The sequence below is a fragment of the Bufo gargarizans genome, chromosome 5 (assembly GCF_014858855.1).
Source record: "Bufo gargarizans isolate SCDJY-AF-19 chromosome 5, ASM1485885v1, whole genome shotgun sequence".
Classification (NCBI taxonomy): Eukaryota; Metazoa; Chordata; class Amphibia; order Anura; family Bufonidae; genus Bufo; species Bufo gargarizans.
In genome coordinates this window covers 47,913,116-47,928,438 of record NC_058084.1, presented here as the reverse complement: position 1 = coordinate 47,928,438, position 15,323 = coordinate 47,913,116, and positions in this window count along the sequence as shown.

Here is a 15,323-nt window from a genome sequence, read left to right as displayed (position 1 = left end):
CCCCATAAAAAAATTTAACTAATAGATATTACATTCCCAGCTTCAGCAATCAAGGAGTATAGCTGTGGTAATAGAAAAGTCAAACTCATGGCATTTCTAATAAATAACCAGTAGATGGCAGCAGAGTGTTTAAAGCCTGAATGATGAGCACAGTTTCATATAACACTGCTAAATGCAGGGGGAACTAAAAGACAGACCCTTTTGTTCCTGGGGGGACAGAATACTTAGTTGCTCTTCTGCCTACCTGACTGAAGGTCATGTTTGTCATTGCAGGTAAGAGAATACATATTTAGGGCAATAAACAGGGCAAAAGTGATTTAATTCACATCACTGTAATAAGCAAAGGCTGCTGGTGATGCTGTGTGAGTAAATAACACACTGCACAAATGTTAGTGGATTACACTGACGTGTCACATGGCCCCAGTGTATTGTGAATGTGATTGTTATAGGATCTTATGTTAATATATTATACTAAACTGCACTATTTGCCTACTGTGATGCAGATTGAGTAATAATAGATCTGCACATGGTTAATTGATTATTATTCTATATAAGGATGTTATACCTGGATATGAGAATGTTATTAAATAGATAGATGTGTATTAATATGTATCGACAGAATATGCAGTTGCTCTTCTGCCTACCTGACTGAAGGTCATGCTTGTCATTGCAGAACATGTTTCAATAAAAGCACTTCCGGTTTCATCCAGCCCACTCCCTTCGCACATTAGAATTATTGACCATACTTTCAGCATATGTTCAGCACATGCTCATGTTCTGAGATTCTATATAATCTTAAAGTAGTCAGTGTGAGGTAACATTGTCAGTGGGTGCTGTGATTGTTTGACCCGGCTGTGATCCAGATTTATTGGCTGTACTTATTTGGAAAAGCCTAAATAAAGAAGACTTTGAGGAACTTTGGGGTGTCCCTGCCTCTGTACACTGGTCAAGTGAGTATGGTTCCTTACATTTGGTGGAGGATGCGGGCAAGCGACCAGTGAGGCAAACACACGTGTACATGTCCCTGATAAAGCCTGCCAAGTTTCGCCCTAAGCCAGTGGATCAAATGGTGGCAATACTACAGCAGCTGGTCCGGGCTAATGCCCAACAAGCCGAGTGCAATGCTCAACAGCAAGTATTGAATGCCCAACAACAGACTGACAACCTGTTGATTCAACAGATTGCGGCCCTGCAAGAGACCCTGCGAGCGTCCCAGCAAGGGACCCCACATGCGGTTCCATCTGCCGCCCGGGATAAAATCCGGTCAGCAATGAGGAAAATGAGTCCTGAGGAGGACGGGGAGGCCGTCTGACCAGTGGACTGAAGTGGTGGCACCGTTCCTGGTAGGAGAAGCCCAGAAAGCCTACTTTGACCTCAGCCGTGAGTACACCTAGGACTATGAGATACTTAAAGGTGAGGTCTTGGCTCGGATGGGGGTTAACATGTATGTGTGGGTGCAACAGGTGTACTTGTGCGCCTTTTCAGAGTCCCGGCCCACCAGGTCTCAGGCATATGAATGGTGAGGAAGTGGCTCCAGCCTGAGACCTTGAGCCCCGCCCAAATGATTGAGAGGGTGGAAGTTGACCGTTTTGTGCACACGCTGCCGGTGGCCATTCAACAATGGGTGGGTCAAGGAGACCCAGGCAACCTTGACCAGTTGTTTAACCTGGTCGAGCAGTATATGGCGACCCAGGACTTAATGCAGGGATCTGCTCAGATCGGGGAGACCCGCCAGCCCCCCTCCCAGCCTAAGGAGCCTGGAAGAAGGTCCTGCCTTCTTATAAGGGGTAACGCAAACCAAGCTCCTGTTAGTTGAGTCCCGGGGACCCGCGAGGCCTCTGTGATTCGGTGCTGGGGCTGCCAAGGCCCGGGACATGTGGCTGCTAACTGCCACTTGACTTCTGAACCCATGGATTGCAGGTTTGCTCACCGGTGGCCGCTGATATGCCTCCCTTGTGTCAGGTCTCTGTTAACGGGTACAAGGTCAAGGCACTGCTAGATTCTGGGAGCCTCGTGCCCCTCGTACATGAGTCACTGATTTTAAAAGAAATCCCAGGAAAACAAAAATTAGCCATAGTCTGTATCCATGGGGACCTCCGGGAGTATCCAACAACAAGGGTTACCCTGTCTGCGTCAGGCAGGAAAGTCCAACATGTTGTGGCGGTAGTGCGACATCTCCCTTATGACGCCATTTTGGTAAGAGACCGTATTTTTCGCCCCATAAGTCGCATTCCCCCCCCCCAAAGTGGGGGGAATACTAATGAGCGCTCATTAGTACCGGGAAGCAGTGAAGGATCTGTACCGCTCCCTGGTCCTCCACTGTTGGCTGTGCAGGGCTTGTGCCCACGGTCGACAGTAAGTTCCTTGCAAGGTGGCAAGGACCCTACGAGGTAATAAAGAAAGCGGGGACAGTAAACTACAAGGTATACCAGCCAGGTCGGCGAAAGCCAGAGCAGGTATACCATGTTAATTTAATAAAGCTATGGAAGGATAGGGAAAGTCTGTTTTGGGACAGCCCACTCTCTGTTTTGTCTGCGGGAAAGGCTCCGTTGCCACCAGCGGTCCCGGGGAAAGCCTCCGCCGCGGTGAAGATAGCGAATGGCCCGTGTACTAAAAAGGTTCAGGAGGCCAGGGAGTTTGTGAGTCGGAATAGGGATGTATTCTCCGAACTTCCTGGATGTACCTCTGTAGTCCGGCATGACATTGTCACTGAGCCCCAGGTCAAAGTTCGCTTAAAGCCATATAAGGTGTCTGAGGCTCGGCGACAAGCCATCTCTGAGAAAGTGAAGTCGATACTGCGACTAGGGGTCATTGAAGAGTCCCGGAGTGAGTGGGCTAGTCCAATAGTCCTTATACTAAAACCAGATGGAACGTTACTGTTCTGTAACGACTTCCGGAAGCTAAATGAGATATCAAAGTTTCATGCCTATCCCATGCCTCGGGTCGATGAGGCTGCAAAGAAGAAAACTGCCTTTGTCACCCCCGAAGGGCTATTTAAATATTAGGTGTTGCCCTTTGGCCTACATGGCGCTCCATCCACATTCCATGGGTTAATGGATATCATCCTCCGGCCCCATCGTCAGTATGCTTCGGCCGACCTGGATGATATAGTGGTATTTAGCACGGACTGGGAGAGTCACTTATTGAAGGTGCAGGTGGTGGTAGATTCTCTCCAGCAAGTGGGATTGACCGGCAACCCAAATAAATGTACTATAGGGTTTGAAGAAGCTCAGCACCTGGGGTATGTAATTGGATGGGGAGTCATCAAACTCCAGGTAAATAAAATAGAAGCCATACATAACTGACCCCGGCACCTTACGACGAGGCAGGTGAAAGCCTTCCTAGGGTTAGTGGGATATTACCGGAGGTTTATTCCCAATTTTGCCACGTTATCATCTCCATTAACAGACCTCCTGAAAGGGAGGAAGCCTGCAATGGTCCACTGGGGTGTTCAGGCAGAGGAGGCCTTCACGACATTGAAGTCTGTGTTGTGTGGGACATCTGTCCTAGTTACACTCGACTTCAATAAAAAGTTTATTGAACGGACAGATGAAGTGGATCTAGGTGCAGTGCTGTCTCAGGAGGTTAACGGGGAGGAGCATCCCGTTAGTTTCCTGAGCCACAAGCTAACGTCAGCTGAAACTACGTGAAGTATAGTGGAGAGGGAGTGCCTCGCCATCAAGTGGGCACTCGAGTCTCTCTGCTATTTTCTGCTGGGGAGGACATTCCGCCTAGTGACTGATCATTCACCTCTCACGTGGATGAGTCAGGCGAAGGAGAGAAATACTCGGGTCACCAGATAGAAACATAGAAACATAGAATGTGTCGGCAGATAAAAACCATTTGGCCCATCTAGTCTGCCCAATATACTGAATACTATGAATAGCCCTGGCCCTATCTTATATAAAGGACTGCCTTATGCCTATCCCATGCTTAAACTCCTTCACTGTATTTGCAGCTACCACTACTGCAGGAAGGCTATTCCATGCATCCACTACTCTCTCAGTAAAGTAATACTTCCTAATATTACTTTTAAACCTTTGCCCCTCTAATTCAAAACTATGTCCTCTTGTAGCAGTTTTTCTTCTTTTAAATATTCTCTCCTCTTTTACTATGTTGATTCCCTTTATGTATTTAAAAGTTTCTATCATATCCCCTCTGTCTTGTCTTTCTTCCAAGCTATACATGTTAAGGTCCTTTAACCTTTCCTGGTAAGTTTTATCCTGCAATCCATGTACTAGTTTAGTAGCTCTTCTCTGAACTCTCTCCAAAGTATCAATATCCTTCTGAATATATGGTCTCCAGTACTGCGCACAATACTCCAAATGAGGTCTCACTAGTGCTCTGTAGAGCGGCATGAGCACCTCCCTCTTTCTACTGGTAATGGTATGACATTGTCTGCCTACCTTTAAGTCTTCTGAAATAATGACCCCTTAATCCCTTTCCTCAGATACTGACGTTAGTACTGTATCACTGAATTTATATTCTGCTCTTGGGTTTTTACGCCCCAGGTGCATTATCTTGCAATTATCAACATAAAATTTTAGTTGCCAGATTTTTCTCTATTCCTCTAGTTTTCCTAAATCCTTTTCCATTTGGTGTATCCCTCCAGGAACATCAACCCTGTTACAAATCTTTGTGTCATCGGCAAAAAGACACACCTTACCATCGAGGCCTTCTGCAATTTCACTGACAAAGATATTAAACAATATGGGTCCCAGAACAGATCCCTGAGTTACCCCACTGGTAACAAGACCTTTGTCTGAATATACTCCATTGACTACAACCCTCTGTTGTCTGTCCCTCAGCCACTGCCTAATCCATTCAACAATATGGGAGTCCAAGCTCAAAGACTGCAGTTTATTTATAAGCCTTCTATGTGGGACAGTATCACAAGCCTTACTAAAGTCTTGATAAGCGATGTCTACTGCACCTTCGCCATCTATTATTTTAGTCACCCAATCAAAAAAATCAATAAGATTAGTTTGACATGATCTCCCTGAAGTAATACCATGCTGTTTTTAATATTTCAATCCATGGGATTTTAGATGTTCCGCAATCTTCTCCCTAAGTATGGTTTCCATTAATTTCCTCACTATTGATGTCAGGCATACTGGTTTATTGTTGCCCGATTCCTCCCTACTACCATTCTTGTGAATGGGTACAACATGTGCTGATTTCCAATCTTCTGGGATGACTCCTGTTGCCAGTGATTGGTTAAATAAATCTGTTAATGGTTTTGCTAGTACACCGCTAAGCTCTTTAAATAGCTTTGGGTGTATCCCATCAGGCCCCTGTGACTTGTTTGTAATAATTTTAGACAGTTGACTTAGAACCTCTTTCTCTGTAAAGACACATGCGTCAAAAGATTCATTAGTATTCCTTCCTAACTGAGGTCCTTTTCCTTCATTTTCCTTTGTGAAAAGTGAACAGAAGTATTCATTGAGGCAGTCAGCTAGTTCTTTATCTTCCTCCATATACCTTCCTTCTTTTGTTTTTAATTTGGTAATTCCTTGTTTTAATTTCCTTTTTTCATTTATTTATCTGAAGAATGTCTTATCGCCTTTATTCACTGACTGAGCTAATTTATCTTCTGCCTGTGCTTTAGAAGCTCTTATAACTTGCTTGCTTGGCCTCTCTCTGCCTAATCTTATAAATTTCCCTGTCATCCTCGTTTTTTTTTTTTTTATATATATATAATTACTAAATGCTATCTTTTTGTTTTTAATGATTTTGGCCACTTCTGCTGAGTACCACAGTGGTCTCTTCCTTTTTTTGCTTTTACTGACAAGCCTAATGCTATTATCTGTTGCTTTCAATAGTGCCACTTTTAAGTAGTCCCATTTCTCCTGGACTCCATTGAAACTGTTCCAGTCTGATAGGGACTCGTATATTACTAATCTAATTTTAGAAAAGTCAGTTTTTCTAAAATCGAAAACTTTTTTTTTGGTGTGGTGTGACTCACTGTACTTATAGTAAACCACACTGACTGGTGATCACTAGATCCCAAGCTTTCCCCTACAGTAATATCAGATACCAAATTCCCATTTGTGAATACTAAATCTAAAATGGCCTCCTTCCGGGTTGGTTCCTCAACTACTTGCTATAGAGATAATCCCAGTAGGGAATTTAGACTATCTGTACTCCTGGCAGAACTAGCTATTTTGGTTTCCCAGTTTACATCAGGAAGCTTAAAGTCTCCCATAATGATAACTTCCCCTTTCAATGTCATTTTAGCTATTTCCTCAACTAGTAGATCATCTAATTCTTTGACTTGGCCAGGTGGTCTATATATCAAACCTGCACGAGTTACCTTATGATTATCAAGCTGCAAGGTAATCCAAACTGACTCTAAATTGGTCACGCTAACTTGTATTAGATTAGATTTTATGCTATCTTTCACATACAGGGCCACCCATCCCCCTTCCCTGCCTTCTCTGTCCTATATAGAGATAACTTTGGTATTGTTATATCCCAGTCATTACTCTCACTGAACCATGTCTCAGTAACAGCCACTACATCTATATTCTCAGATGCCTATTATAGACTCAAGTTCATTGATCTTATTCCCTAAACTGCAAGCATTTGTAGACAAGACTCTGAGCTTGTCAGATGATTCCTCTCCATGCAAAATTGAAAGTTTACAGTGGAACACAGGGCAGGGACGCTGCAGGGGACTGCAGATGCCCTGTCCAGAGTCCACTGTATGGCATGTGTTCACCTCCACAGGTTTGAACAAAGGGGGGGGGGGAATATGTGAGGCAGTGACAGGGGTCATTTATGATGGGAGATATGTGTCACCCAGAGTGCTGCAGAAAGCATTCTAAAAGGGGTTTTGTTTGCACAGGGAACGTGTCACCAAGGTGCTCAGCCTAAGTGGAGTTAAGGTCCCTAGATTAGGTGTTTACTAAGGTAGTTGGTAGACACCATAATAGATAGCATATCTGGTTCGGGCTAGTCTATCTAGTCTGGGTCGGGCTTTTACTGGGAACAGGCAATGTGCTGGGTGGCTGCCTGTTCCTCATGCTCCATTCCAGGACTTGGGGCATGCTCATGTCCTGGGATTCTATTTAATCTTGCTGCTGGACTTAGGTGTGTCTCAGTTTGGGGAAGAAAGTAGTCATTGTGAGGTAACACTGTCAGTGGGTGCTGTGATTGTTTGACCCGGCTGTGATCCGGATTTATCGGCTGCACTTATTTGAAAAAGCCTAAATAAAAAAGACTTTGATGAACATTGGGGTATTCCAAAATGCCTCTGTACACTGGTCAAGTGAGTACGGTTCACTGGCGGATACAGAGCTGCTCAGAAGTGGGGGCGGCGGCCGCAGGGCACAGGGAGATGAGCGCTCATCTGTATCGCTGTCCTCGGGACAGCGATACAGATGGCTGTGCTGCGAGAGCGAACGGGCAGGGGAGGGAGAGGCGTGTCCCTTCCTCTGCTAGGCTGCAGGCGGCGCGATGTCGTCATTGCGCCGCCTGAGCTGTACAGCGCGGGACACAGGCCGGAAGAGGCCTGCATCGCATCGCTGACATAAAAGTAAGTGTTAGTGCTTTTTTTTTTTTTTTTTATGTGTACAATCGTTTACTGGCACATTAGGGGGGCCTCTTGTTACTGGCACATTGGGGGGGCTCTTGTTACTGGCACATTAGGGGGGCCTCTTGTTACTGGCACAGTAGGGGGGCCTCTTGTTACTGGCACAGTAGGGGGCTCTTGTTAATGGCACATTAGGGGGGCTCTTGTTACTGGCACATTAGGGGGGCTCTTGTTACTGGCACATTAGGGTGGCCTCTTGTTACTGGCACATTAGGGGGGCCTCTTGTTACTGGCACATTGGGGGCCTCTTGTTGCTGGCACATTAGGGGGGCCTCTTGTTACTGGCACATTATGGGGGGGCACTTGTTACTGGCACATTAGTGTGGCCTCTTGGTACTGGCACATTAGGGGGGCCTCTTGTTACTGGCACATGATTGGGGGGCTCTTGTTACTGGCACATTAGGGGGGCCTCTTGTTATTGGAACATTAGAGTGGCCTCTTGTTACTGGCATAGTAGGGGGGCCTCTTGTTACTGGCACAGTAGGGGGCTCTTGTTACTGGCACATTAGGGGGGGCTCTTGTTACTGGCACATTAGGGGGGCCTCTTTTTACTGGCACATTAGGGGGGGCTCTTGTTACTGGCACATTAGGGGGGCCTCTTTTTACTGGCACATTATGGGGGGCACTTGTTACTGGCACATTAGGGTGGCCTCTTGGTACTGGCACATTAGGGGGGCCTCTTGTTACTGGCACATTGGGGGGGGCCTTTCATTAATGGCACATTAGGGGGGCCTTTCGTTACTGGCACATTAGGGGGGGCTCTTGTTACTGGCCCAATAGGGGGGGCCTCTTGTTACTCGCACATTAGGGGGCCTCTTGTTACTGGCACATGATTGGGGGGCTCTTGTTATTGGCACATGATTGGAGGGGCTCTTGTTACTGGCACATGATTGGGGGGCTCTTGTTACTGGCACATTAGGGGGCCTCTTGTTATTGGCACATTAGAGTGGCCTCTTGTTACTGGCACATTAGGGGGGCCTCTTGTTACTGGCACATTAGGGGGGATCTTGTTACTGGCACAATAGGAGGGCCTCTTGTTACTGGCACATTAGGGGGGCTCTTGTTACTGGCACATTAGGGGGACTCTTGTTACAGGCACATTGGGGGGCTCTTGTTATTGGCACATTAGGGGGGGCTCTTGTTACTGACACATTAGGTGGGGCCTCTTGTTACTGGCACATTGGGGGGGCCTCTTGTTACTGGCACATTATGGGGGGGCTCTTGTTACTGGCACATTAGGGAGGCCTCTTGCTACTGGCACATTGGGGGGCTCTTGTTGCTGGCACATTAGGGGGGGCCTCTTGTTACTGGCACATTAGGGGGGGCTCTTGTTACTGGCACATTAGGGGGGCCTCTTGTTACTGGCACATTAGGGGGACCTCTTGTTACTGGCACATTGAGGGGGTCTCTTGTTGCTGGCACATTAGGGGGCCTCTTGTTAGTGGCACATTATGGGGGGGCAATTGATTGTTAGTGGCACATTAGGGTGGGCCTTTCGTTACTGGCACAGTAGGGGGTCTCTTGTTACTGGCACATTAGGGGGGCCTCTTGTTACTGGCACATTAGGGGGGCCTCTTGTTGCTGGCACATTAGGGGGGCCTCTTGTTACTGGCATATTATGGGGGCTCTTGTTACTGGCACATTAGGGGGAGTCTTGTTACAGACACATTAGAGGGGCTCTTGTTACTGGCACATTAGAGGGCTCTTGTTACTGACACATTAGGTGGGGCCTCTTGTTACTGGCACATTGTGGGGGGCTCTTGTTGCTGGCACATTAGGGGGGCCTCTTGTTACTACAAAATGACAAATTAGATAATATTGGGTGACCACCTGTAATCAGACAGAAATTAGTGTAATGAGTGGTCAAATTTAAAACTTAACATTTAATCGGAAAATATTAGAAAATAGGTCCCATGATAGTAAGTGACAACATACAAATGCGGAGCAGCGCGGCGGTTTATCACACAGGAACTAATGGTGCACAGGATCAAGTCATACAACTAAGTGATGCTCGGCGGCACCAAAAATAACCAGGTGGTCCTACCGCTTCGATGAGGCGCTCCAGAGACAACAATTGACTAGCCGGTGTTGATAGATGAGCACACCGTTGCTAGCGACAACTGTACAATGCAGGGTGGTCTGTAGTGCTGGCTGGCCCTAGTGATGCCCTAGAGCCCTACAATGGCCTATGTGACCGGATGGCGGAGACCGCCACCAGTCACCTACAGGAACCTCACCCTGGAATTAGTGCGCCCTAATTAGCCCTTGCTTACCTGGTCCCTACACGCATGTTTCGCTAGGGGATGAGTAACAAGCTCATCAGGGGAAAAACACGGGAGCTTGGGCTGAGACTGTGCAGGATGTACTGACAGTGGTGTCAAACGTGCACCCTGCACAGAGACAAAATCACACCACGATCCGGATATGGATCAGTGTGGTATAGAGGAAGAGGGGGATTAAGATAAGAGACCCCTCTCCTAATAACCAATTCAGGCGCATAGGTTGATGTAACCTGGGTAGCGCTTGGAAACCGCTACCTTTTGAAGAAGAAACCAGCCCCAGATTGAGGCTTGGTTAGGATACTCCTCCCTCAATCGACGAAAGCGGTACATGCCCGCGCATGCGCGGTGCAGTGAGACGCATGGAGAGAGGGAGGTACGTGGGCGGACGTGAGTGAAGGAGATGACGTCACCACGTCCAATCTCACTGATGCACGCGAGATGACGCGACGGTTGCCAGGCAATCGGGACGCTGATTCCAGGCACCGTCGGACCGCACGGCTGCAGATATGTAGCGATGCTGATTAAGGAAATGGTATTTATGGCACAAAATATAACAAAAGTGGAATCTGAAATGTGTTGGCCCAAAAATTGAACACAGGGATAGAGGAGAGGGGATGGTGGTGATGGAAAAGGAGGGGGGGGGAGGCGGCACTAAGGAAAAGGAGGGGGGGGGGAGGCGGCACTAAGGCAAAAGTGAATGAAGAATTATACATGCAGATGCCAATTAACTAAATGAAACAGCTAAAATTGAGCTGTTCATTGAGTCCCGTGGGTGAGACTGTACCGAGCGTATAGATCCAGCGGGATTCTCTCTGGAGTAACACACGGTCCCAATCTCCCCCACGGGTTGGATGCAGGACTTTCTCAATTCCAATTGCCCTGAGGCAAATTGGATTTCCCTGATGATGGTCATGAACATGCCTTGATACTGCTGTATCTCTGTTATTGGCGATGTCGCCAAGATGCTCGCCAAGGCGCCTTCGTAGCTCGCGCCTAGTTTTTCCCACATATTCCAATCCGCAATCGCAGGTGATTTTGTAGATAACACCTTGCGTCTTGCAATTAATAAAATCTTTAATGGGGAACGTTTTCGACAAATTAGAGCTGAAGAAGGTTTTGCCAGTTTGAATAAGACCACAGGCTACACAGCCACTACACCTGAAGCAGCCTGTGGGCCTACGGTCGAGCCAGGTACCCTGTCTGGGCACTGGTGTAAAATGACTGTGTACGAGGAGATCCTTTAGGTTGCTACCCCTTCTGAACGTTATCTGGGGGTAGTCATGTATGGCTTCCTTAATTTCTGGATCCATCATTAAGATGGGCCAGTGTTTCCTTAGGATCCCTCGTATTTTATCAGCACAGCCATCAAAAGTGCCCAGCATACGAATCTTCTGGTCCTGAGGTGTTCTCACTCTGGGCACCAGGAGGTCCGTACGGGCAGTGTCAACCGCCCTGTGGTAAGCCTGTCTGAGTACATTATCAGGGTACCCCCTATTGAGAAACCTGGTTTTGAGAGACCAGGTTTCTCAATAGGGGGTACCCTGATAATGTACTCAGACAGGCTTACCACAGGGCGGTCGACACTGCCCGTACGGACCTCCTGGTGCCCAGAGTGAGAACACCTCAGGACCAGAAGATTCGTATGCTGGGCACTTTTGATGGCTGTGCTGATAAAATACGAGGGATCCTAAGGAAACACTGGCCCATCTTAATGATGGATCCAGAAATTAAGGAAGCCATACATGACTACCCCCAGATAACGTTCAGAAGGGGTAGCAACCTAAAGGATCTCCTCGTACACAGCCATTTTACACCAGTGCCCAGACAGGGTACCTGGCTCGACCGTAGGCCCACAGGCTGCTTCAGGTGTAGTGGCTGTGTAGCCTGTGGTCTTATTCAAACTGGCAAAACCTTCTTCAGCTCTAATTTGTCGAAAAAGTTCCCCATTAAAGATTTTATTAATTGCAAGACGCAAGGTGTTATCTACAAAATCACCTGCGATTGCGGATTGGAATATGTGGGAAAAACTAGGCGCGAGCTACGAAGGCGCCTTGGCGAGCATCTTGGCGACATCGCCAATAACAGAGATACAGCAGTATCAAGGCATGTTCATGACCATCATTAGGGAAATCCAATTTGCCTCAGGGCAATTGGAATTGAGAAAGTCCTGCATCCAACCCGTGGGGGAGATTGGGACCGTGTGTTACTCCAGAGAGAATCCCGCTGGATCTATACGCTCGGTACAGTCTCACCCACGGGACTCAATGAACAGCTCAATTTTAGCTGTTTCATTTAGTTAATTGGCATCTGCATGTATAATTCTTCATTCACTTTTGCCTTAGTGCCGCCTCCCCCCCCCCCCCTCCTTTTCCATCACCACCATCCCCTCTCCTCTATCCCTGTGTTCAATTTTTGGGCCAACACATTCCAGATTCCACTTTTGTTATATTTTGTGCCATAAATACCATTTCCTTAATCAGCATCGCTACATATCTGCAGCCGTGCGGTCCGACGGTGCCTGGAATCAGCGTCCCGATTGCCTGGCAACCGTCGCGTCATCTCGCGTGCATCAGTGAGATTGGACGTGGTGACGTCATCTCCTTCACTCACGTCCGCCCACGTTCCTCCCTCTCTCCATGCGTCTCACTGCACCGCGCATGCGCGGGCATGTACCGCTTTCGTCGATTGAGGGAGGAGTATCCTAACCAAGCCTCAATCTGGGGCTGGTTTCTTCTTCAAAAGGTAGCGGTTTCCAAGCGCTACCCAGGTTACATCAACCTATGCGCCTGAATTGGTTATTAGGAGAGGGGTCTCTTATCTTAATCCCCCTCTTCCTCTATACCACACTGATCCATATCCGGATCGTGGTGTGATTTTGTCTCTGTGCAGGGTGCACGTTTGACACCACTGTCAGTACATCCTGCACAGTCTCAGCCCAAGCTCCCGTGTTTTTCCCCTGATGAGCTTGTTACTCATCCCCTAGCGAAACATGCGTGTAGGGACCAGGTAAGCAAGGGCTAATTAGGGCGCACTAATTCCAGGGTGAGGTTCCTGTAGGTGACTGGTGGCGGTCTCCGCCATCCGGTCACATAGGCCATTGTAGGGCTCTAGGGCATCACTAGGGCCAGCCAGCACTACAGACCACCCTGCATTGTACAGTTGTCGCTAGCAACGGTGTGCTCATCTATCAACACCGGCTAGTCAATTGTTGTCTCTGGAGCGCCTCATCGAAGCGGTAGGACCACCTGGTTATTTTTGGTGCCGCCGAGCATCACTTAGTTGTATGACTTGATCCGGTGCACCATTAGTTCCTGTGTGATAAACCGCCGCGCTGCTCCGCATTTGTATGTTGTCACTTACTATCATGGGACCTATTTTCTAATATTTTCCGATTAAATGTTAAGTTTTAAATTTGACCACTCATTACACTAATTTCTGGGCCTCTTGTTACTGGCAAATTATGGGGGGGCTCTTGTTACTGGCACATTAGGGGGGACCTCTTGTTACTGGCACATTGTGGGGGGCTCTTGTTGCTGGCACATTAGGGGTGCCTCTTGTTACTGGCACATTAGGGGGCCTCTTGTTACTGGCACATTAGGGGGGGCCTCTTGTTACTGGCACATTAGGGGGGCCTCTTGTTACTGGCACATTGGGGGGACCTCTTGTTGCTGGCACATTAGGGGTCCTCTTGTTACTGGCACATTATGGGGGAGGCAATTGATTGTTAGTGGCACATTAGGGTGGGCCTTTCGTTACTGGCACATTAGGGGGGCCTCTTGTTACTGGCACATTAGGGGGGCCTCTTGTTACTGGCACATTAGGGGGGCCTCTTGTTACTGGCACATTAGGGGGGCCTCTTGTTACTGCCACATGATTGGGCGGGCTCTTGTTACTGGCACATGATTGGGGGGCTCTTGTTACTGGCACATGATTGGGGGGCTCTTGTTACTGGCACATTAGGGGGGCCTCTTGTTATTGGCACATGATTGGGGGGCATCCATGGGGGCACATTTTACTGGCACATGATTGGGGCACTTCTTACTTGCACATTATTGGTGGGCACTATAGGGGCATCTACTGAGGCCACAAAGAAGGGGTATTTTATATGGGGGCTCTGTACAGTAGCATTTTATACTGGGACACATTATGGTGGGTACTATGGGGAAGAGGGGAGGTGGGTACTATGGGGGCATCTACTGGGGCACTATATATGGGGCATTTTATACTGATACATTATGGGGGGCACTAGGAGGAAGGGGGGAGAGGAGCACTATGGGGGCATTTACTGGGGGCACTATATAGGGGTATTTTATACATTATGGGAGCACTACGAGGACATTAACTCAACTGGGGGCATTACAAGGGGGTATTTTTGTAAGGAGAATTATTACTACTGGGGGGGCATTATGATAGGCTTTATTACTCTCCCATGGTATGACCCCCTAGTAGCATCACCAGCCTCTCCCTGCTCTGCGACCCCTCTGCCCCTTCTCCAAATCCTTATTATGAAATCTTTCTCATTAGGATAAAACACAACATCAGCTCCACCAAGCCCCCCAGCCAAATGTTGAAGTGGTGTCCGAAATCCCCAAGGGCCAAGCCAAGTAATTGTAAGTTTTCATGTGAAATATGTTTGTTATACACATATAGCATACACATTGTGCCACACAATATACAGTATACCTCTACACTGTGTAGTCTTGTGGCGGCGGACAGAAAATAATCTGGAAGTGCCCCTCCCGAGACCAGGCTCTGGATCCGCCACTGATACGGTTGCTTACACCGCCCTGGTAGTGAGGGACATCATGAGCATCGGGAGTAGTACCACCCTGCCACTCCTTGTCCTCCTCCCTTTTGTGCTACCCTCCAGGCATGTTGCATGAGCAACGCAGTTATCACTGGCCCGAGCGATGACACTCGTATGTATAGCAAATGTAACATTATATGTAGAAGTTACTATAAAAAAAAGAAATGTAAAAATATTCTTTCCCAATTTCATCAAGCCATTTTTAAAATCAAGCAATGGTCTTCTTGTCAGTTAAAGTTAAGATGTCTCCAGACTAGTAAGCAAGACTCTAATATAAAGTAGTTGCTCCGAGTGCAGTCTGTCAGTTCCCAGCATGGTTCACAGCTGTAATGAAATATTAATGAATGCGCTGGAAGTGCTTTCCCTAGTTTTTAGGACATTACATGACAAAATAATGATAACTGAAATGTTCACTGCTCCAGAAAGAACATAATGTATCGAGGCAGGATCTGTACTTAATATATTGAATGGCAGGCTTCATCTGCCAAGTGAGAAACTTTATGCTATGTCAAAGGCAGGCGTCACATCTTCCTCCTTGTTGCTAAGGATCATCATGATTTATAAATTCTGCAGGATGATAAGGTGGAGAAGGTTGTAATTTAGATATTTACAGCTAACCAGATGCACTGTCCCTTCTGCA